This window comes from Hippoglossus stenolepis, chromosome 9 (assembly GCF_022539355.2).
Source record: "Hippoglossus stenolepis isolate QCI-W04-F060 chromosome 9, HSTE1.2, whole genome shotgun sequence".
NCBI classification, from domain to species: Eukaryota; Metazoa; Chordata; class Actinopteri; order Pleuronectiformes; family Pleuronectidae; genus Hippoglossus; species Hippoglossus stenolepis.
Genome location: NC_061491.1, coordinates 13,642,507 through 13,667,235, shown reverse-complemented (window position 1 = coordinate 13,667,235; position 24,729 = coordinate 13,642,507). Strand labels below are relative to the sequence as shown.

Below are 24,729 nucleotides of genomic sequence, written 5' to 3'. Positions count from 1 at the left end.
ATAACTGTGTCAGGTGTGTGATTTTGATCAGTGCACTCGCTGCTTTGATCACCCTGCCGGCTTTTTATGGGCACGCCTGCTCTTTTTCGTTAAACTAAATGGGACCCAATTATGTCAAGTACTATTGTTCTTTACCTGGGGTGCACAGAAACAGCAGTGCACAGAACCAGGAGTAAAATAACACACACTTAAAAGACATCACTTAAAGTAAGAAAAAAGCTTTTATTTAGCTGTCAAAAGATATACTTGTTAGACTCAATCAATTACATGAAATAAATGGGAAGTTTATTAAAAAGATAAACATTGAAACAACAAGTTCCAATTTGGAGAATATTTCCAGCGTATATTAATATAATACATATGCATATTTGTCCAAGGCCGCCGTGATTGCATCATTATAGGTCATCGTGAAGGGTATTTCACCAGTTGAGAGAAATACAGATGGCAGTTTTTAGAGTTGTAGAGAATATGATGAAGCTCCTGGCGCTTGTCAGACACGTCAGTCAAGTCAGATTCTTCTCTAGTTGATCAGGTTGGACATGCTTACCTAAAAAACGAGAGAAATATACAAATTATTGAAACTTCAAAACATTAAACGACATTCCAGAAATCTCAGTTGATCATTTGCACTGTTTTACATTCTATTGCATCAAAGCTTCATGGAAAACGTCAGAAAAAGTTGCCCTTTATCCACAACAGGCACATAACCTCTGTGTGTGGTGTGAAAGTATGTGTAACAGCACTGGTTGTAGAGTTTCATCTCATCCCAATGTGAAATCCTTGAATGAAAAGAGTTCAGTGAGTCCTGAGTTGCCAGTGTGTACTCGAAGGTGACAAAGGCCTCGACAATTATCCACTGACATTAGTCCCCCCCTCATATCACACTGCACTTTCCTCCCATTGTTCCCCCTGCACTTCTCACATGTATTGTCTTACATGATATCCTTAGAACCCGATAAGACGCCCGGGTGAAGGTTTTTGTGGCTGAGGACACAGGCCTGGGAGTGTCTCAGGGTTACAGCTGCTTATTATTCTCCCATAGAAGAGACTGGGAGACTGCAGGGTCCAGGGAACGCCTTATCGGATCCCCTTTACACCAAGCCTAACCTGGGTCATACCTGCATCTCCAGCCCTTCCTCCATTACTCCCTCCATACCTGACACTCCCTTCATCCAGACACACATTAAGGTATTACATTTCTGCCAAACTATAGAGCTCGCTGACAAGCACTGGGGGTATTCTGGGGCCCGATATGAATGTATAGGGCTGTGCACAACAGCTGGGGTCATTTGAGAAAGTAACTAACTCGGTTATACCTTGACTGTATGGTGTCATTGTCTGCATTGGTCAACAAGGACAGAGATACATGTCATATAGCATCCCATGAATTCCCTTTGAGGTGTTTCCTAAAGGTTTGCTGTAAATAAATTTGCAGATTTATCTTGTGAAAACATCTTAAAAGGGAATCAGTCTTGAAAGCTGCAATAAGTCATCAACTCCTCTTTGTGTTTTTTTTTTCCTTTTCAGGGAATTCACATTGCACAAAACCACTATTTAGGCCAGGTCTGTCTTCTACAACACATTTCTCTGATGTTTGGCTGACAGTACAGAACAGTTGGGGGTGGGCCGGAGGTCCCTGGGTCATCAACAGCCAAACTCAGCCCAGCTCCAAAGAGATGAAGAGAAGTGGATTCAGACAATTCAAGCAAACCAGCCTGTCCACTCAGAGCACCTCAAGGGCACACGCTGGCTGCCTGGCCTGCCTGTCTATCTGTGGCAGCTGATCTTAGCTACATGTGCCTCTCATCTTTTCTGCTGACACTGCACTTTATAACCTATATACTATATAAGGATGATGTCCGCAGTGTGTGTGGGTGGGTGTCGGTGGGTGTGTGTGTGTGTGTGTGTGTGTGTGTGTGTGTGTGCGTGTACACATGGTTCCCGAGCCAGATTTTTCTCAATATGTCTGATATTTTGGTTGCATCAGACAAAGCATCGACAGTGTGACAGACAGATTATATGAAATAACTGCAACAATGTTCTTTCGAGGTTGATTACATTTTAGGCAAGTGTCATTTTTGGCTGAGTGATGTCGAAGCAGACGTTCTGCCATGGATAGAAGGGACAATACATCAGTTACGGACGATTGTGCTTGATTAAGATGAGAAACAAGGAAAATACCTGAAGGGGAAGGTGTGAAGTTGAAGTTATCTATCTATTTGGGATATATTTGTTTTAATTTTCATCTTAATGGAAAGAAATCTTTTGACATCATACTTCGGGGTAGTCTGTTGACCTGGATATTCACTGACCAGATCTGTTATCATGCTCTCAACCACAATGCACATTAATGCGGAAAAATACAGGAAGTTTTGGGAGTGGTCTCCCCTCATCCACAAAAAAGGATTTCATGTCAAAGTGTCCCTCAGGAACTTGACAAAGGCAGAAAGTGGTGCCTGGTGTTGCCCCAAGTCTGATAACAGGAAGGAGGAGTTGTATGACTTGTTCTCCGTCTGCTAACTACTCCCAGTGGGCCGCAGTCACATGCCTACACTCGCCATGAGGAGGCAACTGATGCTGCTGCTGATCTAAAGAGACTGATACCTGACTGAAGCCTTTCAGGTCTGAAAGAGGCTCTATATATATACAGGCTTGGTGAAGGAGAAAAATGATGCATACATATGCATGTACATGTGTACAGGCACACGTGCTTGCACTGTGTGTAAGATGACTTCAATTGCATTTTGTAATTTAGAACACTCCATTTAATAGCATCAAATCACTAATTAAAACCAAACTTACCAAGATAAATGAACACTTGATCATACATCAGAATGATAAGGACTACCTAAAATGACAGAAACCATCTTTGAGAAAAAATAATTTGATGCCTTTGACTTTTTAATTTGGCTCATATCCCATATTTTGGAACCATACTGCAGCCAACCAACAGGTGGCCATCAAGATGCTTTGGCTTCACTTTTGGGGAGCTGTCTAGTCATTCATATTTAAATACAGTTTATAAGCAAAAAGGTTTTTGGTTCAAAGCCAGGTTGTGGCTACTCTAAATTTCCCGTGAATAGACTATTCAGTATTTTTAAAAACATGGCTCAAGACAGAGGTGTACTCATTGACCTTTGGAACCATTTTACAACATGGAGACTATGTCATGTATATTATTTATGATGTTTTAATAGTGATGTACGGTTTATAAATTGTTGTATTGTCAAAATAGCTTTATATTTAACTCTGGTTAGATCATTGTGTTGTACATGGGCCCAGTTAAATCCACTAATAAACTAAACTAAATTAATGTTCGTATGTCTCAATAAGCTGGCCTGTGATAGGCTGCTGACCTGTCCAGGGTGTACCCCGCCTCACACCCAGTGTAAACTGGGAGTGGCTCCACCCTTCCCTAAAAAGTAAAAATTTAGCCAATGGATGTTTGGGAACATAACACTGTAGATACAGATTCTAACAAACAGACTGGGTTAAAAATAAACGCACATGTTCACGAATGCACAGACATGCACAAAGATATGACTGACACACACAGAAACGCATCTCCCTGCCATCCCATCCCATCCACTCCCTCTCCTCCCTTCTCCATCTATCTCTGTCCATGCTTCTGAACCTTGGGGAGACATATTCTTTTTCATCTGTCAGTATGGATGGAAACAGACATGTTCAAAACACACAACAATGGCCGCGCCAGCACCAAGGAGGCTCTATGTTTTGTATGCTTGAAGCACTGCATTATTTCCTAAGTGTCTTGCAACCCCAGTATAGTAAATAATGGATGCTCCCCTTCCTTCTGGAAAAAAACCCTTTTCACTTCAGGGACAAGTCATGGTTTACCTGTATAAATGCCCTTTCTGTGTCTTTGGAGAAATGGATAGCACTAAAGGATGTGGGTCAGGCGATTTCATTAGCACAGCATTTCTCTCTGTCGTCTCCGATCAGTCGTTTGACAGAGGCAATGTCACTCAAACTGTCTCACGGACACTTTTATATGGAACTCAGAAGGTTCAGAGTGAATGCAGAGGCCGCTGATCTATAGCAAGGAATTTGTGAAATATGGCCCATATAACAAGAGGGCAGAAACAGTAATGCTTGAAAGGGGAGCGCGCAGTCACCTCTGATATCAGCAGAATATCCTTGACGTCTTCAGCCTGGAGGCTCCAGTCATTATGCCATTTGTTTCTGGGTCACAATCTCCGAGGTCTCCGTGCAACCTAAAAAGACAGGATAGGCATTGTGTTTAGTGCTGAATGTTCATATACACTCAAACATGCGTACATTCAGCGGATAAATATACAAGTATACATGTTGCTGTACACATTTTAAAGACATTTCATGAAATCAGATTTCATTAGACGATGAGAATCATGTCATGTCTGTCTTATCTGTTTTTTGACCTACTTGCTTTGCTATACTTTGTAGAGTTAAGGAAAAAAAACTGCACATATGGTGTGCCACTACACAACTAAATATCTGGCCTCCCTCCCCCATTCATTCAGAGGTTACATCGAAAGAGTTTCAGCTATTGTGAATTATTTACTTGATTCACTGTTCGGCCCTTTAACCCCTCAGCAAATGCACAGGCAGCCGAGGTTAAGAATACACTCCCACTGGAACTGAGTTTGACTCTACATAGGTGTGTGTGTGTGTGTGCGTGTGTGTGTGTGTGTGTGTGTGTGTGTGTGTGTGTGTGTGTGTGTGTGTGTGTGTGTGTGTGTGTAGGATGAGGTTTAAAATATAATACAGTATATAACCCATGACACATATGGCACCTTCCATACTCTCTCTTACTCTTTTTCTCCCTCTTTTACACACACACACACACACACACACACACACACACACACACACACACACACACACACACACACACACACACACACACTGGAACTCATCAGAGCATCATTATGTGGGTACTTTCTGAGTGAGAATACAGGCTGTCCCAGATGGGATTATTATAACACAGCTTGATCTGTGCAAGAGCTGTGAGTGTGATAGTGCGAGGTTGTGTGTGTGTGTGCGTCTAAGAGTGTGTGTATTGGTGTGTGTGCATGTTCGTGAGCATTAAGCGAGTCTTGACCCCTGCTTCATGACCTGAGTGAATGTGAGGGTGCACCTCCCTGTATCTGTGAGAGTCTGAAATATATAGTACAAGCTTTTAAACTGTGCCATGCCAAACCCTTAGCGAGAGGGTGTTTTCCTTGACAACACTGCAAAAACTCTGGCTTACAGACTCTTACATGGGGGTATGCATACAGTGGACCTATTTACGTTGGGCCTCTGAGTCAAAGGCTGCAGTAAAGGTGCCTGAGATACACATGTGTCAAACAGTGAACTGATTGAGGCTGCAGCAGCTCGCCATCTGAGTGAGTGAATATTAATGTCACTGAGATATGTGGGCCTTAAACACACGAACACGCACAGTTGGCCATGTTGCCGTGGTATGTCCCTGGCATGCAGCAGTGTTGTCATGGATACCCCGAGACACATCCGCCATCCCATATGTGGGGGGATGCTGAGCGCTTCAGAGGGGCTGGCGCCTACCCCCCACCCCACTCCCAAACCCCTACTCTTTATCCCCTTCCCCCCAAAAGGAAATCCTTATCCCCTCCTAAACAAACCCTGCTCAGCCTCATCAACTGAGTATAACCTGGAAGCACACGGCAGCTACGGTATCTCCTCCAGTGTTGATGTCCTCCTCCCTCTTAACTGGGATGGCTTGTAATGTAACCGGAATGTGGATGGAACAATTAAGAGTGACATATAGGTGGAGAGTACTTCGCCAGTACCAGTTTAATTCTTGTCTCAAGATGAGAAAAGGTAAAATAGATGTTGCTCAGGGAAAATGAATGACTTTTGGGTGAGTTTATGTGTGTAAATGTGTGTGTGTGTGTGTGTGTGTGTGTGTGTGTGTGTGTGTGTGTGTGTGTGTGTGTGTGTGTGTGTGTGTGTGTGTGTGTGTGTGTGTGTGTGTAGCCCTCAGGGCTATGGTTAAGCCTGTAGTTCATCCTGAACTGATCCTTTTCATTAGCCATTATCAATAATTCAACATTGCACTTGCTTTAATGGTTTAATGTGGGCAAACCGCACACATCCACACTGACACTCACACACTCTACTTAATAGCACTCAGTCTCTTGGCCTGCACCCAATGCCACTGAGGTGAATATAGATGTGTAAACGTGCATATAACACAGTCAGTGCACCTGAAGCTTTCAAAGGTAAAATAGCTATCAGTCAGAAACAGCATTTTGCCCTATATACCAGGCAGCCACAGGATCCCTTGATTTAGAGAAGAAATCATTTATTATTTCCCTACAAAAGTCTGTTTTACTGTATATCCAGTTATATTTGCAATAAAAATCCACATCAAATCCTCGGCTCTGAACTAAGGAAATGAAAGGGTTAATCTTTTATGACGTGTCCCCTCCTGTCTCTGCTCCCCCTGCCCTCCCTTTCATATTCTCCGGTATGGCTGTGCGCTCTGCCTGTACATATGCTGAAGAAAAAAATAATAATCCTCTTTGATTGGAAGGCTAATTTGAAGTGTCAATTATTCTTATGCAAATTACGGTACAGATTCTCACGTCTGAAATGGGTTGGGGGCACAGATGGGTTCATGTGCGACGTACGTGTGTGTGTGTCTGTGTGTGTCTGTGTGTGTGTGTGTGTGTGTGCCAATCTCCCTCCAAAAAACATACAGCGCCATTCCATCCCCCCCAACTCTTCATCTATACCTCTTAGGGAGGAAAGCTGGCATACAAAGACAGGCGGCATAATGGGACGAGGATATTTGCATGAACATTGTCCACACTGAACGCCAAACAGATCATAAATTGGAGAGCACAATGCCAAAATAGTGACAAAGGTGTAGAATTGCAAGTCAGCGTCCCAAAACATTCGACAATGCCCAGGCATGGTCCTATGTTGTAACGTAAATAATGAAATGATGTTGGGTAAACAGGAACTGAACAGCAGCCCGGCTGTATCATGGGAAGCATTGTGGGCCAACGAAACAATTTACTAGAGCTTTTGTCGTCTAAACACTTGCCTCTAAATCTCTCTTTTGCGATTGTCACACCAGAGGTGCAGGCGAGAAATGTAATCCTTGTGTCTGCCGGGAAGAGACACAAGAAGATCATGTTTAGAGAAAAAAAGGGAGAAATCAAGAGCAACAGCATGTGCCTGAAAGAGTTTAGCTTGTGTCCAAGTACAGTATGTGAATGAGTGCACATTCCTCTTTCTGGTAATTAAAGCTTTGGACACAAATCTGGAGTCTGGATGAGAGATTTAGTTCGACAAAGTGAGGATGAAAAAGGAGAAAGGAAAAAAAGGAGTAGACAGACAGAGAACTCTACAAACAGAGTCTGTTGTCTGACCCTCTCAGCTGATGTGGTGATTCAAGTAAAAAAAAAAAAAAAGGCTTTTCAGGCCCAATACAGGATCAAACAACCTGCTGTAGAGTCCGGTTACACCGTAACAATGGCTTACATTCACTCCCAGCCTCAACACACAAGCTTTTACCTCAAAGAGTGCAGAGCGAGAGAGAGCGAGTCTAGTTTGGAGGGTGGTGGGTGAAAATGCGGGTATATGGAGTGGAAGTATATAGCGATATCTTAGACGATAATGGCGTCCAACTGATTAGATGGTATCGGCCTACAATGTTTGTTTTCAACTGTCGGCTGCTGCGGCTTCTACTGAGATCTATGGTCGACCCCGCAGGCACTCTCAATCTCAAGGAAACCTTCAGATATTGCCGGAGTAAGTGAAGCGCTCTGATAGATAGCATTCAAAACTCCCAGATAAAGGCAAATGGTGAAGAGGGAGCAGCTGAGGACAGATCATTGTCTACCGAGTGAAACGCGCCGACATCTTTAAAACCAGCGAACCTGCCATTCTCAAAATCATTTATTGTCCGACTGATCGCATTTGAACATGTGATGGACTTTTAATTGACTGGTGAAGGTTTTTTTTTTTTAACTCTTCCATTCATTATCTCAGGATTTTGAACTCAGACATATTGACGGATTCCTAAAGATACCTCATGGTCAGACCACAACAGCGGCCCCCTGTAAGCTCCTCTGTCCACAGCAGACAATCTGATTAATCACACACCCACAACAATAGCTACTATATGCTAACCTTCCGTGGACCATGCTTCTCCAGCGAGGAACGGCAGCCCCGGCAACTCGTATTTGTTTTGCATTGGTTCAGTAGTTCTGGGGGAAATTAGTATGCAGTCAGGGACGGGCGAGCTTGTCAGGATCAGGGGGAAATCTCTACCCACCCACTGGGTGGATCTACATTCATGAACAAGGTTGACAAGAAAGCTGACTAGTGTAAAGACAAGGAGCAAATAAACCCTGAATATTCTTTTTCATATGAGTGCACTGAGAACACCTTCGTAGACAGCACTGTGCTTTATCTGGCTGTCGTGCACGTCTGTTCATCTGTCAGGACACTCACTCTCGCTTTTTTCCCCTCTTTTTTTCCCATTCTCAAGCCCCTCGTCTCTTTCCCACAACTCTGTGTCATGCACGTCAAAACGCTAAGGCCAGTCCTTTCTGAGGGTGTTCTGGTGGACCATGGAGCGAATAAACATCCATGTCAGGAGAAAGCGATCTGGTGCCCTTCTCTCGCTGAGCCTGAGCTCTCCTGGGAAACACACAGCTCATACAATGGATAGAGGAGGCCTTTTGTTGAGTCGCTGGGAGCTGCAGGGCTAGCTCTCGATCAAACAGGGGCGTGTGCGTGTGTGTATGTGTGTGTGTACATTTTGGCGTTTCACACATGCGCATAAACACATGCACAAGTAAACCGCACTGACACGCAAGAGTGCACCTTCGCCCACACACACTTGAATCACCGACTTTCCTCGTCTCCCTAAACTCAGTGTGACTAAGTAAACTTCTTCACCCTTTTTGCAGTAGTTACCAGAGGGCAGGAAGATGAATTTAAAATAGCCAGCAGGAGAGGAGACAAAGAGGAGAGTGGTGACGAAAATCAGTGTTGGACTGATTTAAACTGGTTTAGTGTCCGTCTAAAGGGGCTTTCTGTTGTACCATACACAGTTCAAAGCCGGTGGCTGGGCTCCCTCCTGGGGTGCAAGGCAGGGAAATCCTGCAAGGCAAGTGTCTCATGCTTGTGGGTAGCCTGTGTGTGTGGTACAGTTGCTTATTATGAAGTCGAGAGAGAAATATCTCAAATATAAGAGCTCACATTGGAATGGGATTAAGTGTTAGGGGGCTACAATTGTCAACAGGACACTTTAGGGGCAGGAGGTGGACGAACACACACTGCATACATATATTTTTTTAATTTAGCACAATCAGCTGTTATTTTACGATTGTCTGTTTATTGAGGCTGGATAATAGGAGTAAACATGGAGACATAACATATACCAAAAAGTTTCTCTCCTTATCCCAGAATGCATTTGAATACATTTCCATTCAAGCCACCACCTTGCTCCTGGCTGTACGTCACGCGTGTAGGATTTATGGGAATTCTGCTCACCGAGATGAACTCACACCGTATGACCCTGGGACTCCCCTTTTCCAGTCCCCCAGTTTCCCACAGCCCCCCCACCTCTCCTGTTCCACTCTCCCTTTTGCAACCCTTCCCATCTTCCTCCCTACCTTCCCACTGCCCCCCTCCCCCTGCACTCCCCTCCCATCCTGAGTCTCTGCCGTGCTTTCAACTCCAATTTTGGGCACAATGAAGTTGTTCTGGCTGACAGTTTGGCCAGTAGAATAAGTGTTGTTTGAGCCCGCTGTGTGGCCCTGTAGTGGTCCCATTCTCCCCCTCGCTGGCTCAGTTACAGAGGGCCTCGTTGGTGGGACACGGAAGCCATCCGGCCCCGCGCTGCTGCCCCTCGCCCAAATGATTAGCCTGTAACCACACTCCGCCTCGCCTTCTCTTTATACACACTCAAACACATGCAAACACAAACTGGTGCTTATCATCTAAGTGTCCGCTTTTGAGTGGAGTAGAGTTTCGGGATTGCTAAATGTCCTCAAACCTTTATGCCCCTCATTGTTTTGACTTCATATGGTTCTGTTCCTTGTTGCATCTGTTGTGGTGCGGTCGCAGCCCTACCACAGCCAGGTTGGCCTGATTTACTCAGTTACTCCACGTCTTGTAGGACGTGTCAGAAAGGACTCTGTATTGGGGTCAGCTGGAAAGACAAAGCCTGCAGCCCTCTCTCCTCTGTCGCTTTCGGTAAGCATCAACCGGCCTCCCCTCCGCACCCCCCACCTCACCCCTCACTCCCTCTGTTTCTTCTCCATGTTGTCTGTTCATCTCTGTTCCAATGAGTTATCAAACAAATATAAAAATCCAGGCTATAAATATTCTTCTTGTTTATATCCCCGCTGACATGCACACACACACACACACACAGACACACACACACAGAAGCCATGACATGAGAAAGTGACTGGGAGAGGCCCTGATGGGGGGACCATATGTCCAGGCGTTGTATATCAGTGGGCTCACCCCCAGCACTCTGCTAGACCACCATAACTTAGTTTGTCTTCAGCACAAAGTTTGGTCCAAGCTTGGCTGGGTTCATTAGGAAGCTATTCTCTGGAGCCAATGAAGCTCAACAGACCTCCAACAAAGGGGCTAATCACACCCACTGCTGCTCTCTCTCCCTCTTTTCCTCACCTTCACTCTGTCTCCAAAATACTTCATCGCTGCCGTTTTCACAAGGTCTCACTGCGTAACTAAATATAAACCAACTGTGTGCAATCGGACGGCACCAAACAATAGAAACTGTCAAGCAAATTTTATACAATACAGGACAATCTGTAGCTGAAGAGCATTAGGAATAAATTATCACGTTAAAAGAGCTGCAGAACAGCTAAGTAATGGCACAAAACAGCATTTGTCCAATATTGAGGTCTTTCATTCTTTTGTGTCTAGACACTCACTGCTTCATAAACATGAACTACTGCGTTTCCATTGAGGATTCCCATCTGCGACTGTTTGTGTTTGGGAGTGGACCTTCCAAAGTGTCACGTTCTCACCTGGCAGACATTTTGCCGTCTCGGGTGTTGCTAGTGTTAGTGAGATGCCGTGTGTAGCGTGCACGCTAACCCGCAATGTGTTGTGTGTGCATATCAGTGCATGTGTGAGCAAAAGGATGCGATGCACCAACAATGGAGAGCCCCGGGCTGCTGAATACTTGAAATGACCTTGAACCTCAGCATTCTCCATTCCCATGGCTGCAGGGACGGTGAGCATGTCTGTATGTTTGTATGTGTGTATGTTTGAGAAGAAGAACAATGAGGCTTTGCACTTTGTCTGTGCACATAATAGCTCTTCAAAAATGTGTTACACAGACAGCCAGGGACAAGATATCTCCAAATAATCTACAGCAAATAATCTAGGTGAGATTTTATGGCCATGAAATTTAGAAAGAAGATTTTATTGTCCTGGAAAAAAGTGAAATTTGTATATATTCTGTAACATTTTAAGACCGATTGTCATCATCAGGTTATCCCTCATGTGTTGGTTATATCTTGTCACATCAGACTGAGCTCTCCACTGTCACATGTGTACCACACTGCCTCCCAGCCTGCAGTGACTGGATTTGCTCCCCCTGCATCCAGCAGAGAAAGAGGCTTGTTCCATACCATGTCCCCTACTGTGCACACTGGGCTACAGGCAAGCATGGACGTGGCTGATCTGGACACGACTTAAACACACAGACACTGTACACACGGGAAGGTCCCAAAGCATGCAAACACACACAAGCAGACACGTAACTGTGTGCACGCTGATGAAGAGGACTTGGTGGGTTAAGAATGACCATAGGGGGTAGGGATGGTGAAGGGAGACCCAGCGAGGGGTGGTAAAGGCCATGTCAATGGGCCCTGCTTGGACACAAATGTCATCAGCATGACTGCCTGTACATGGAGAGCCAGCGGTATGAGTGCACAGAAGATGATCAAGATGAAATGAAGAAAGAGAGGAACAGATGTCGCCGCCCAAAACAAATGGAGCTGCAGTTTACCTAAGAAAGCTTATCAACACAAAGAACATATTTTGAGATTCCTTTACCTTGAACCTAAAACAATTAAGGATTCAAACACAGTGCAAAAAAACAAGCTGTGTCTTTTTATCTTTCATATTTTGCGCGATTTCTAAATTGCCAGTTGTCAAAATGTGACAAAAAACAACCTCTTTCCATGTAAAAACAGGTTTTCATTGTTAATTTATTTGAACACCGGTGGAATGTTAATGGATCTGACTTTACTAAAGCAAAGCTCCACCCAACAGACGGTGTTTTTTTATTCTCCCCAGAACTCTCACCCCACAGCCAGATGTATTACTCAAACAGATGCAATAGTGTGTGCAGCCCTCCCTCTCATGCCCCATGTTCCCATCGCTGCTGCCCATCCATTAGATGTTGAGCATTTCAACTTTTAAAGTGGAGAGACAACACAATGCCCTCTGCAACTTAAAAAATACTGAATACATTATAAGCATTTTCAGACTCGCACTCTCTATTCTGCCAAACACAAATATATAAGCACACATACAGTATACACTGAGATTCTGAGGAGAAATACATACATTTTCTACTCTCTATGAAAGGTCAAAACACAATCCTGCACCAGTCCAAGTCACTCTGAACACCAACAAAACACTTCTACACATTCACTCAGAGTGAAAGGAGATTAAAAAAATCCACTTTGTAGCTCCTCAGGTAACAACAGACAGAATATACAGTGTGACATGTTTTCTATTCATCCATGCATTAGTGGAGAGGTTTTTATAGAACGTGTTTGTAAAACCAGTAGCCTTGGATTTCCTGTACCAGTGATCAACATGTGTGTTTGCTTTTTTTTTTTTTATAGGTGCAAACACCAACACTTGTGGCAAGACGCACAGAAAAAGTCAGTCACAAGGCTAAATAAAGACTAAATGACTTCAGGAATTCAAGCTTGGATTCTGATGGATAAATATTAGTAAATAAAATGATCTATTTTAATTGAAGAAAGATTGACATATGAGCTTAGCTGTAAAGATTGGCTTCATCTTTACATCGTAACATATGATGAACGTCATTATGCTCCAATGAAGACCAAGGTATTACACTCAAGATGAGGCGCAAAGAAGAAATGTATTACAAACAAATACAAAGACTGGTATTTATAGAAATTCCATTATCTGTCCGTATAGCAGATTCTGCAATTGTTGTCACATTGTTGTCTAAACACAATGCATCCTCAAGATACACACAAAACAAAATGGCATTCCAAGTATTAGCCTTGTTGTCAGTGTAAATACAGGTGGAGAAATGTGTCTCTGTTATTTTTCTGTTGACCTAAAATTGCACAAAAAAAATCCTTTATAGCAATTTAACTTTTTTCATGTAGCGTATGATCATGAATCTAAAGCCAATTTAAAAATACATAGTGTGTTAAATATGATGTACAAGTTTAACTGAAAAATAAGTGTACGGTTAGATTACTCATAAGGATAATCTGTGTAAGTAGCAACACAAAATCAGAAAATTATTGATATTTTATTGAGGCAGTGATGCTGCTTTTCTTATCAGCTGACTAACATGTGACAGAAAAATAACATGTGTGATGTGGAATAAAAACTTTATGCCTCGTAGAAAATAAATACAGACCTTTAGAGAACAAATGCCATTTATAGTTTTTTAGGTTTTTACCTTTTTGTTTTAGGAGTCTGATGTAAATGTGTACACGGATTATATAGAACACATTTTCAACATTAGACAGTATTAAGTTAAAGAAAAATAAAACGTGATTGAAATACACACACACACACACACACACACACACACACACACACACACACACACACACACACACACACACACACACACACACACACACAGCCATTCTGTAAAGTGTGAATGCTATGGCAAACCCAGCAACAACAGATTCCCTGAACCCAAACCCGATGCCGTCTTTCCTGCAGGATGAGACTTTACAAAAAGAAGCAAACACACACACAGAGAAAAACTACATCCTGACTGGTAATACAAATTTTCTTTTCTCCCCTTTTTTCCCCCTTCATTTCCTTTTGTTTCCTCCATTTCCAGCCTCGGCCCGGAATCACATCACAAGTTCCTTATAGCCAAGGCAGTGCGCTCTACTCATCACCGACACTTTCTGCAAATCCTCAGCCAGACAGTGGTGATTTGTGCCTGTGTTAAGGCAGAGCTACTCTTTGCCTCTTTCACAATATAGATTGCTGCCATTATCTGGAGCTATTCCTCTGGAGCTGACACAAAAAAAAGAGGAAGAAAAACATAGGATGCTGGGGTGGTGTTGGTTATGCTGGTGGTGGTTGGGGTGGGATGAAGGAATTTCCCCCCAACCGTTGTATGAATTGCTGATGAGACCTGAGTGACAATTAGATATGCAACTGCCAGGGTTATGGTCACATATCGGGTCGTGTGTGATTCTCCTCTTGCAGGCCCAAGCTTTGGTTTCCAGGGTCTTAGACTGTAACGCAACCTGACTAATATTCCTGCTAACGTGCAGTGAATATGGCGGGAATGCAAATTTAGCGATGCCCCCTTTCACACCGAGGAATGAAATCAAATCTTTTGTGGCCGCTGGGCATTGAGGGTGGGAAAAAAAGCATGGTGAGGAGAGTGGGGGGTTCCTCAGGTCACCCGTTTGGGCCGTGAATGAGCCGGTGCCCGAGCGCAAAAGATGGTGTGCCACTGGTGCGCTCGCTGCTAATTGATTGCCTCTACTAACAAGAGCATAATGTATTCTATTGTGATCATCCTTCGCCCGTGTTCATTAAGCCAGGAAGCGGCGTGATCTTCTCTTTTTGTCTCGCTCCTGCCCCCTTTTTCTCTCCCCTGCTCCTCTCGTTCCCCCTCCCAGTCCTCTGTTTCTCCACTCCCCTCTTCCTCTCGCTCTCTCTCTCTCTCTCTCTCTCTCTCTCTCTCTCTCTCTCTCTCTCTGCGCTGGATGGGAAAGGTGATGCAAAGACGGTATGACAGGCAAAGCATCCCTCACCATCCCAAATGCAAAAACGAAGAGGAACAAAGGACAGATGGAGGGAACAGAGTAGGTGGCTGGTAAGATGATGAAGGAAGGATGTATAGATGAAAGGATGAGAGGAAAAGACGGGGAAGAGAGGTGATGGCTGGGGAGATAGAAGGATATGGAAACAAGATGGTGGAAAGAGAAGACATAATGAAAGTGTGGGGAAAAAAAGAAAAGATGAGGATCAGAAAAGCACCTCTCGCCCATCTCCCTCCATCCCTATCTTTTTCCTCCACCTCCCCCTCCCCACCCCGTCCTCTGCTCCTGTCAGGTTCCCACCGGCTCCCGCTCTCCCCCACACCTCTTCTCTTTTTTTTACCCCCCTGTTCTCCCCTCTTGCCCCTTTTTCACCCACCTCCCTTCTCTGCCTCTGCTACTCACTCCATCTCTGGCTCGCCTCTTAATGAGAGCTGGCGGGACAATAGTGCCATTGTTGCTCGTGTTTGGGAACCTCGGACTGAAACAATCGCTTTTTACCCAAGCAGTGGCGCAGCCAGGACCCTCTGCTTCATTACGACCGGGCCAAGTCTGATTAAGTCCGTTCCACAAGTGCCACAATGAGCCACTGAGCCGTCCGCTACAAAAACCCGGTTCCCTCTTTCTCCAACACTTCCTGTCCGTCCTCTGTGGTCTTAATTTCAATGTGATTCTCTCGCTCTGTATATTCTCGTCCTTGCTTCCGCTGGCTAGCCTCTGATTTACATGTTCTTTATCCTCAATGACCAGGATCACATTCACTACAGGAGGAGCACAAGAGAGAGGAAGAAATGCAAGAAGTAACAGGGATGGAGTGTAAATGACAAAGTAAGCACCTCAAAAATCATTAGTCGAATCTGGTCTATTTTCAAAATGACCTTCATAATCTAGGACACCGCTAATTTCTTTATTAAAAATTCCCACAAGGGTTGAACATGCTGCAGGCAGCGGCAACATGACTGACTGCAAGAAATAAGAGAAAACTCTCCATAATGGTCTCAGATCATAAAATAAATTGGCATGGAGGTAGTGTTATCAAGCTGATGCTTGTGGGGAGACGCACTGAATCAGTGGATTGAAAGCCTTTTCACTCAACCATATCCCTCAGCTCCGCAGCTTGTAACAGAAGTATGCTACCAGCACTATGCAAAACAGCATCATGAATATGCGTAATTAGGTGGGACTGGTGTAATTTTTCTGGGTTATGGGATGTGACATTTGTGGGGCAGCAGCATACATCAATGTAAGCACGACTGACAAATGCATAATCCCTTTCTCTGCAATGAGGAATTTTACACTTCGCGATACAAAATATGCAGTTTGCCTTCCCTGCACTTAAACAGCCCGAACAGATGCATGCACAAATGCACAAAATCATCCAGATAAACGTACACACACGGGCACGCATCAGCACTGTCGCACACATGCAAAGACATGCACAGTTGGACACATATGCAATAAAGACATTGGGGAGAGAAAAGCACTTTGCATATATGGCACTAAAAGAAATCTGTGTATTTGAACAGAAATGCTGCGTAAACTCTAAATCGCAGTCCAATTGTTTTAAAAGCTACAAATAAAAACGCGAATAGAGAGACAGCTAGTCAGAGTATATTTGGAATAAAGCTTGAGTTGTGATTAAAGGGCACGTGAATATCAGAGGGACGCAATTACTCAGTGATAATGGTGCAAACCAGATAAATAAAGAATAAAATAAAACATGGCGCAGCCTTGGAAGGCGGAAGGACACAAAGACTGCTATTGCCAAGCAACAAGGTTAAAAAAGGACTGATCCACATGCATGTTTAACATAATACGAGACTAGATATGAGTTGGCAATGAGCTTTAGACGTAGTAGTTAGTGACCAGGAAATGCAGCAGAGGTGCTGAGAGACTAAGAGCAAATTTACCTCCACACTCAAATATAGTGCTGAGAAATACCTGGAAGTCTAGTATGATTTTATGCTTTTGTTACAACACTGAATTACCAAGCATCTATTATAATATATACTATGTATTTTTTTTTCTCTCGCTCTTTTTTGTGCATTAGTATTCAATTTAGATGAAGCTTCAAAAGAACTGAACATGTGAATGCTCAAATAAGGACGGACACATAATTGGATCATATTCTTACACAAGCGGACACAAACACATACGCCCGCGCACACACACGATCAACACACCTCTACCGAGAGAGCCAATTTATAGCCACTGTAGTGAACCCCCCCTCACCACCTCTCGTTTCTCCCTTTGCCTTGCCATGCCCCTTTCCCATTCCCCATTCACCCCCACACACACACGCACACACACATGCACACACACACAACGCCACTCACAGCACCCTTCTACAATCCACCACCCTGCCACACATACCGAAGGGGAGGACACATCTCTCATAGCACCCAGGAAATTAAGTTGACATTTGATGCAGACAGGAAAAAATATATATTTCGGTGGGGGGGAGGGACAAAAAAAAAAAGTGTACCAAAGCAGAGATAGCATAAACCCATCGCTTGTTCACCCTCCTCCACCCCACCCCCCTTAAGCCCAGGGACGCATTCGAGGGGGATTTCAGCGATCTGCAATGCAGACGCCACTGGGTGCCCACAGGAAAAAAATGAGCTTCATCTTTTGCCTGTCCTTCTCTGTGTACGCTGTCTGTCCCTCTTTGTTCCCATCCTTTATGCACTCCATTTTCCTACGCACTTCCCCTAGCCCTTGTTTGTCTCAATCTGTTTGGGAGGAAGTTGGAAAAAAAAATATGGTAGTATTGGAGGATCACTTGATGGTGCATGTGTATGAAATTAAGACACACCCTCTGAAAGCCAATGGTATTGAATAGAACACTTTATTTTCTGAGGACGGGGGTGTTTTAAAATCGCTACTGCATCCCATTTCTTTCAGTTTAGTGTTTATTTTCTAAAATCCATGATCCCTGTAACACACTGCTCCCTACTATGTTCAAACAGCTTTGTAAATCTGGGTTAATCGCTCCAACATTAACAATCACCTGAGAAAAGCAGCAATAAACACATATCCACTGGTTATGATTCTGTTCAAGGCAACAACAACAGTCGTTGCCCGTTACTCAGATTGCGGCGCACCTACAATTTCATGCGAGCGGGCTGGAAAATGAAGGTGCGGTGTGATCTTGCATATGCTTGATAAGATTAACGATCGCATCGGAGGCCTCGTGGTAACCTCGGCAAGGAGCCCAAACCCCACGAGCGAGAGCAGGCCACAATTAATACATCATTATGCATCGCTACAGTGTACAGCCATGAACACACAACACGCAGCGAGACCGTCGACCAGCTAGTGTCTGTCTCAATATCCCCTGCATTAGACATGCAGGAATGTTAACATCATTATGCACAATTGTGAATGTCTGTCTGAGCCCTCCCCCTTTTCTCCCCTACCATATTGTGTCTGCGGGTTAGTCCACATGTATGTGTGTGTGTGTGTGTGTGTGTGTGTGTGTGTGTGTGTGTGTGTGTGTGTGTGTGTGTGTGTGTGTGTGTGTGTGTGTGTGTGTGTGTGTCTGAAAGAGGGCGGCACTATTTAAATATGATCTATTTTTGTATGCAAGTTGAGACAAATTACTGATTGTCGTGTGTCTATGAGACTCTGCATGTTAAACCGTGTCTACGTTAATATCAGCATTTTTCCGCAGAGGGAAGTGATGCTGCAGGAATTAATTTCAAGGAAAAAATACTTGCTTGGCAAAAAAGATTCAACTCATGTGTAAGGACATTAATGCATCATTCTAGAATTTATCTACAAATTAGGACTGAATGAAAGAATTAATTTGTGATGAAGCGCACACTGGCATATTTTACTCTACACACACACACACACACACATTTTAAATGCCGTGCAACACTGTGTGGTTCTATGAATTATGAAAATAATGATATATAATTTAATATGAAAGCAAAGAGGCTTTTAACTTTTAAGTACTCCCGTGAATCTTCTTGTCTACATTTGTGATAATGCAATAACAACACTAGTGTTTTATCCGCAATGAGAATCAAATCAAATATCAAGGAAACTAATACAAGCATATTTTCCTTTTTAGGGCTCCAGGAGAATTGAGGCCGACCTGCACCGTCATTACCTAATCCTCCGGTAACTGAACATAATTATGAAAATGTCCTACGTTTGATAAAGCTGAAGAGTAGGAGAGGCGGGACTTTCATTAGCGCTGTGTTGCTAATGTCTGCTCTGCATTTATCTGCGGCGGTACGCTCCAGATATTGTATCATGCAAATACACACACATTTGCTGCAATGCTGCTGGCAGCCACTGTATCGCAGCTGTATTACCACTGTGCATCTTTTGCATCACAATAAAATAAACAAATAAATTACAAAGCACAATTTCCATCTAAAAAAAAGGAACAATACAAAGCTAAATGTCATTCAGGCATTGTGGGTTTAAACACATCTATCCGGCAGAGAAAACTCTAGGAATTCTCGAGATCAGATTTACAATCAGATTCAAAACCAATATATTTTTAGTTATCTGCCACAACTTGACGGGAGATTGTCCAGCAAGTATTGTACACACAATCCTCCGCTTATACAAACTCTCCTCCTGCCACCTCGCTATTCCTTGCTGCCAGCGATTTGCATTCATTTGCATGATTTTTACGATGTGCATATCCTTTGTTCTGACTGTATGATGATGCAGAAGAAACCCTCCCTACGCAGCGCTATTACACGGCCCCCCTGAAAGCTACTTGGATATTAAATAGAAGGAAAAAAAACACTGTACGGTCTTATCTCTTTTAATTATAAACTGATACGACAAAGATTCCCCAAATAGCAGACTCGTCCCCTGGTGTGCCCACGATAATGTGGTACATCAGAATCTGGGGAGAAAAGATGAGTATGTTCCAGTTCTGTGGAATCTTTGAACAGCCATGGAAAGGACATATTGTACTATAGCTAAGAGCCATGAGCATCTGCAATGTAAACCACGGGGGAAGGAATTGCATCCAAGAGTGAAATATGGAATTAATTGACAATTAGGAGACAGGAAAAATTATAGATGAAAACTAAATCAACGAAAAAAACAACAAAAAAACACCTTTCACATATTTTACAATACTCTCATAAATAACGTACTATTCTGTCCCTCACTTTCCTTTGTGGTTTGAGTCCATTATTTATAATTGTTTGCTATTGTATTACCGGATCCTAAAAAAATTAAGCCTTTGCATTTACTGAGCAATGCTCATTGCGAGAAATTGTCATTTTGATGTTTCTGAATGGACCCGAAGCCTTCCTGTTCGCTGGCATCTTTTGTTCTCTGTTGTTGTTTCATCCGCGCGCACAAACTCACACACACACACACACACACACACACACACACACACACACACACACACACACACACACACACACACACACACACACACACACACACACTCACACACTGATGTGTTAGTGCTCCTTAATCATGCAGACACAAGCAGATGACTTCATTAATGGCTGAGGGCTACTACTGATGATACACAGGCTGGCCTACAAGACCGGAGGGTTTATATTCACAAATGCGGGCGCCACATTCTAAGTGCTTACTCCTGCTGGCGCCTTAATAGTAAGCAGCTGCACTGCAAATATGCATGTCTGATAGATGATTATGAGTATAGCATAGGAAATGAGGTGATGCCATGTAAACAAACCACACTGTATAGCAAACACTGTGGATATCCGTGGGTGCTTATGTCTTAATATTCAGCAAATGGCCACGAAGGCTAAATTTGCAGTGTAAATGTTTTTGTTTTGTTTGAGCTGCAGAAATATTCATCATGGCCGTAGAGTGAGGGAGAGAGGGAGAGAGGGAGAGAAAGACAGAGAGAGAGAGAAGGAGACAGACTGAGAGAGATGGGGTGGGAACATCTCCTGATATTGTCAAGGTACATCTGTATCTGCAAAGATGGAAAGCTGTCCTGGTTTCCTGCTTCGGCTTCAAGCCCACGATCCTGACGTTGCTCGTAAAAAAAGTCTACCTTTCTAACTAAATAATGCAAAGTCAGAAATATAGGGGCCTAATAACCCTGTCGCACTTAAAGGGCCGGGCTTTCAGCTTTGAGCGAGGTCTATCCAAGGTGATCGTTTTGTACGTAGAAGTCCTCCATAGAATTTGTGCTTCAGAAAACTGAAAACCATCAACTCAACAACAAGTCGGCTTTTAATGTTTTTCAGTGAAGAATATCCAAAGCTCTTAACTATTATGCAGTGAGATGATCACTAAGTAGCAACATTCTTTCTCAAGGAGTCAGTGGTTTTTACTGGTGGTTTTCACTTTGACTCAATTCCCGGATGCTGATGTTATAGCGGACAATAGATTTACAATAAATACAGAAAATCCCCTATGCTTAAGTCATAAAATATTCTTTGTGAAGCAGAGCTACGGAGGTGAAATGGTTCACTCTATACAAAAACATAATTTATGGATTCGCACTGCAGAGATCACCACTAGACACAATCTCTCTGTGGTATAGTGTGGACTTCAGCGCTGACTTTTCCCACCCAGTGACTCGCCCTGCCCTTCTAATTGGCCCTTTTGAGCAGTCCACCAAATGTGTGTGAGTATTGGGAGTAATTAGGACGAGTAACACTAACACACTGAGGCCCATGGGCGCTGACATACCACCTCTCCTCCTCTGCCCCTTATTTATTTATTTTTTTTAACCAAGGAATAAACTTTTAACTCTGAGAGCTCTCAACACAGAAAATGTGGAATCACTGGGGGTGTTTTCATTTGGTTTAAGTTTGTCGTAGCAAAAGTGCACCGCGTGTGGTATTGTTACCAACCATCAAGAGCAAAGGCCTGGCATATAAGTACATGTGCTACTGAATATTTTCTGCTGACGGTGAAAGCTGTCCATCACTGCACAGCTCTGCATAGACCTAATATCTGAGCACTGTACGCTGCCTCTCCAGGTCACCTACGCGTAAGAGAAATGGTGTCAAAGTTTAAATAAAGAAATCACGAATGGAAATCGACTGCTGCCGCTGCCAGCTAATATAATATCCATTTCCTTGTCATGAGAGGAAGCTCAGCTCATTAAGGTTTGTCTTCAATAACGGAAAATGTCATGTGTAATAATGGCTGGAGGTCTAATTGATAGAGCAAGATGTCCTGCACGCAACGCAAACAATGCCAGGGCGGAGGGCAATTACTGTTGCCGCATGAATTTCAATGGCTAGAGGAAATCTTTGAAATCACTTCCTGGTTCCAGCTAATGTTGGTGTGTATCTTTTGTGTGTCTGTGTGTGTGTTGTGTTGTGTTGCGATGATGAACAGTGAACAATAACCTCTGTTTCCCCCGCGCTCCTTCTCTTTGGTATGGACCACAGGGCAAAGAATGGGTCATGGGATTTGATATTGCCCACGATCACCTCGCCTGAGCTCCCTTCAAACCACTGTTATTCTGTTTACTGTGTCCTCTGGACCAATGCTAACATCTATGCCTTTATCCGACACACACATGGGCTAACTTGGCTGCAGGCAAACAGACACACACACATCAGAGGAGACGGGCACAGAGGGGGAAAAAAACTCAAACCCCTGCCAACAAATACATTTTGCCAATATTTGACAAATCTTTCAACACTTGGTACAGAAATGTCAATAAGAAGAACTAAAAATGTTGATGTGAATATCAAAGAGGATAATTTTTACTATGTTAAATAAATAAATCAGAGCTCAATAATTGTAATTTGGGAAGAAATTAAATAAAACATCCCTGATTCAAGGCATTGCAACACATTTGAAGAGTGAGTTTCATTGATCTTTTGTTCTTGAATTTAAAAATAATAATTATTATTGCTGTTATTGTTATTAAAAAGGTCATGTTAAATAAAGACATTTGGGATAATAGAATTTAGGTGTGATTAGCTTAGTTTTTAGTTGTCTTTAAGGATAGGAGGAAAAACAACATGATGCCATGGTATTGCACATGCCTACACATGTGTCCATACACACACACACACACACACACACATTTTGGTTTATTAACCCAAGCTCACCTCATGTGGGCCCAGCGAAGAGCAAAATCCCAGAGATCCCATGTTGACCTCTACCTCTCGCTGCCGCCTGCAGTTCTCCACAGCTCCCTGTCTCCATCACTGCAGCACTAGAAGACAAACACACAGGCAGGGAGTCAGTACATTTACCAAGTGCTAACCTTTACATATTGAATAACTCTTCTTGAGCAAATCACAATTAACGCGTCTCAACCACAGTGAAAAGAGGAAAAGCAAGCGCTCAGTTATCACAGTTATATGGCAGAAGGAGGAAACAGCTTTCGCCATAATTTTACTCGCAGGAATTCAAATTGGCAATAACTTTGTGCAAATGTCTTCTCAACCTTTACACTTTGCCACAAATAGCGAGAAAAACTTGGGACCTTTATGGCTCAAGAGCAGCTGCTTTATAAATCATCTGAAGGTCACAGGAGGCGTGTTCTTACATCCTTCAAAATACTAAACAGAGATGTTGTTTAAATGTTAACTTCAACCCGGCTATAATTGAATCATCCAATTAGCACTGATAATTCTGGTGTGTTTCAAAAGGTAGGTTGTTGAAACCAGCCACACTTGACCTCTGCCTCCTCTCGCTGGAGGGTGAGCAGGTCAAAGGTCAAATGTCAAGCCAAAAGACAAAAGTCAATTTGAGGTCAAATGGTCAAACTAATAGCTGGAGCTGTTAATGCTTAGTTTGAGACCTGGGTGTTGACCTAACATTTTGATTCTTAAACACTGTGAATGGGTGGGATTTTACATATGAAGCCGCGTTAAAGAAAACTGGATAATTTTTACATATTTGATTCCCTTCAAATTTTGGTTTTGATCCCAAAAATGTGTAAAGCTAATTGCATTTTGTTGAGTTGACTACACATTAGGAGGATATACAGGAATGTGTACTGTGTGTAGTTTCTCCTTCCTGCTGTGTTCTGAAGTCGTGTGAGGTTTTTCTGACGTGTCATTCCAAAGCACACACGTGTTCATAACCACACACTTGTGCTGCTGGGAGCTGCATGGCAAGGGTCAAAAACACAACTACACATGATTCTGATTATTTAATTCTCAATTTTATTAATAATGTTCCGATACAAAGTACAAGAATGCATTTACATCAAGGATCCTGAAAAAAAAGCAGGTACATATTCAATGAACACTTAATAATATATATGGATACAGACATATTCTTACACTCCCCATTGCAATGTTCTACACTGTTGTGAGTGTGTCTTGCGGTTGTGTGGCAAACCAATGTGTGTGTGTGTGTGTGTGTGTGTGTGTGTGTGTGTGTGTGTGTGTGTGTGTGTGTGTGTGTGTGTGTGTGTGTGTGTGTGTGTGTGTGCTTCTAGCCCTATGGCAGGGTTTAGGGTAACTATACAGCGACCCCCTCACCACCACCACCACCCTCACCCCATTCCCTTTGCGGCTTGTGTGGCTTGTCTCATCCCATCTCCCTCCTGCTCCTCTATCTTCTTCCTGCGCTCTAACACCCCCTCTCCCCTTCTCCCAACCACCCCTCTGCTTCCAGCCTACATGCATGTGTGGAGTGGGGTGGGGGTAGTGGGGGTAGTGGGCTACGCTGGCGACGACAGTGCCAAGAATCAGACCCTGGTTTCTCTTAAGCGGCAGCTAGGCGATGCAGGGGGATG

The 24,729-nt window shown here is 43.4% G+C and overlaps 1 long non-coding RNA gene across 1 annotated transcript in view; it reads right to left on the bottom strand.

The window, feature by feature from the left end:
* Positions 1 to 202: 202 nt before the first annotated feature.
* LOC118115621 overlaps positions 203 to 24,729 on the bottom strand; it is a 37,257-nt gene continuing 12,730 nt past the window's right edge. The window contains exons 2-4 of the long non-coding RNA XR_004697588.1: positions 23,087 to 23,193; positions 4,137 to 4,235; positions 203 to 547 (exon numbers count right to left, since the gene is read on the bottom strand). This is a non-coding gene — a long non-coding RNA (uncharacterized LOC118115621). The remainder of the gene's footprint in view (positions 548 to 4,136; positions 4,236 to 23,086; positions 23,194 to 24,729) is intronic.